The sequence below is a fragment of the Centroberyx gerrardi genome, chromosome 21, assembly GCF_048128805.1.
Source record: "Centroberyx gerrardi isolate f3 chromosome 21, fCenGer3.hap1.cur.20231027, whole genome shotgun sequence".
NCBI classification, from domain to species: domain Eukaryota; kingdom Metazoa; phylum Chordata; class Actinopteri; order Beryciformes; family Berycidae; genus Centroberyx; species Centroberyx gerrardi.
This window is the reverse complement of record NC_136017.1, coordinates 21,630,409-21,632,908: the sequence shown is the minus strand read 5'-3', so window position 1 is coordinate 21,632,908 and position 2,500 is coordinate 21,630,409.

Genomic DNA, 2,500 nt, shown 5'->3' with positions numbered 1-2,500 from the left:
AGTACCAGGGGCACCAAAGTTTGAGTTGGTATACCAGGAGCAGGAAAGTTTGGGCGGATGGTAGTCTGCTTGTATCCGGGGAGGGGTGCTTAAGAGTGGGTCTGCAGGTTCGGCTGGTGCTGGGGTTCCTGGATGGTGGAGGTTAGGGGCCGGAGATAGGGGGCAGCTAACAGGTGTGTGGGTGGCCGAGGCAGGGGCTCCAAATTGGGGTAAAAGTGAGGTGGAGGGCCCCCTGGAGGTAGGGGGCCGATAGCAGGTGTGTGTGGCCGAAGCAGGGGCTCTAAATTGGGTAAAAGGGAGGTGGAGAGCCGCCTGGAGGTAGGGGGCGGAAAGCAGGTGTGTGTGGCCGAAGAAGGGGCTTTAAATCGGGTAAAAGGGAGGTGGAGAGCCGCCTGGAGATAGGGGGCCCGCTCCCAGGTGTGTGTGGCCGAAGCAGGGGCTTTAAATCGGGTAAAAGGGAGGTGGAGAGCCGCCTGGAGATAGGGGCCCGCTCCCAGGTGTGTGTGGCCGAAGCAGGGGCTCTAAATTGGGTTAAAAGTGAAGTGGAGAGCCGCCTGGAGATAGGGGCCCGCTCCCAGGTGTGTGTGGCCGAAGCAGGTGCTCTAAATTGGGTAAAAGGGAGGTGGAGAGCCGCCTGGAGATAGGGGCCCGCTCCCAGGTGTGTGTGGCCGAAGCAGGGGCTCTAAATTGGGTTAAAAGTGAAGTGGAGAGCCGCCAGGAGATAGGGGGCTTCTCCCAGGTGTGTGTGGCCGAAGCAGGTGCTCTAAATTGGGTTAAAAGTGAAGTGGAGAGCCGCCTGGAGATCGGGGCCCGCTCCCAGGTGTGTGTGGCCGAAGCAGGTGCTCTAAATTGGGTAAAAGGGAGGTGGAGAGCCGCCTGGAGATAGGGGCCCGCTCCCAGGTGTGTGTGGCCGAAGCAGGGGCTCTAAATTGGGTTAAAAGTGGAGTGGAGAGCCGCCAGGAGATAGGGGGCTTCTCCCAGGTGTGTGTGGCCGAAGCAGGTGCTCTAAATTGGGTTAAAAGTGAAGTGGAGAGCCGCCTGGAGATAGGGGCCCGCTCCCAGGTGTGTGTGGCCGAAGCAGGGGCTCTAAATTGGGTAAAAGGGAGGTGGAGAGCCGCCTGGAGATAGAGGGCCGCTCCCCGGTGTGTGTGGCCGAAGCAGGTGCTCTAACTTGGGTTAAAAGTGAAGTGGAGGGCCCCCTGGAGGTAGGGGGCCGATAGCAGGTGTGTGTGGCCGAAGAAGGGGCTCTAAATCGGGTAAAAGGGAGGTGGAGAGCCGCCCGGAGATAGGGGGCCTCTCCCAGGTGTGTGTGGCCGAAGCAGGGGCTCCAAATCCGGTAAAAGGGAGGTGGAGAGCCGACTGGAGATAGGGGGCGGATAGCAGGTGTGTGTGGCCGAAGAAGGGGCTCTAAATCGGGTAAAAGGGAGGTGGAGAGCCGCCTGGAGATAGGGGCCCGCTCCCAGGTGTGTGTGGCCGAAGCAGGGGCTCTAAATTGGGTAAAAGGGAGGTGGAGAGCCGACTGGAGATAGGGGGCCTCTCCCAGGTGTGTGTGGCCGAAGCAGGGGCTCTAAATTGGGTTAAAAGTGAGGTGGAGGGCCCCCTGGAGGTAGGGGGCCGATAGCAGGTGTGTGTGGCCGAAGAAGGGGCTCTAAATCGGGTAAAAGGGAGGTGGAGAGCCGCCTGGAGATAGGGGCCCGCTCCCAGGTGTGTGTGGCCGAAGCAGGGGCTCTAAATTGGGTAAAAGGGAGGTGGAGAGCCGACTGGAGATAGGGGGCGGATAGCAGGTGTGTGTGGCCGAAGAAGGGGCTCTAAATCGGGTAAAAGGGAGGTGGAGAGCCGCCTGGAGATAGGGGCCCGCTCCCAGGTGTGTGTGGCCGAAGCAGGGGCTCTAAATTGGGTAAAAGGGAGGTGGAGAGCCGACTGGAGATAGGGGGCCTCTCCCAGGTGTGTGTGGCCGAAGCAGGGGCTCTAAATTGGGTTAAAAGTGAGGTGGAGGGCCCCCTGGAGGTAGGGGGCCGATAGCAGGTGTGTGTGGCCGAAGAAGGGGCTCTAAATCGGGTAAAAGGGAGGTGGAGAGCCGCCTGGAGATAGGGGGCCGCTCCCGGGTCTCTGGGTCCGAAAAAGGGGTTGAAATTCGGGTAGAGTTGGGCCCCGCTCCTCGGCCTCTCTGGTGTTTGGGTTAAGTCCCCAGGACCAGAGAGGGGGAACAGCGGGGGCAGTGGCCCCGCTTCTCGGCCTCTCTGGTGTTTGGGCGAGTGACACGGTAAGGGGTGGTTTTGCAAACAGGCTAAGTCCCCAAGACCAGAGAGGGGGAACCACGCGGGCAGTGGCCCCGCTTCTCGGCCTCTCTGGTGTTTGGGCGAGTGACACGGTAAGGGGTGGTTTTGCAAACAGGCTAAGTCCCCAAGACCAGAGAGGGGGAACAGCGGGGGCAGTGGCCCCGCTTCTCGGCCTCTCTGGTGTTTGGGCGAGTGACACGGTAAGGGGTGGTTTTGCAAAC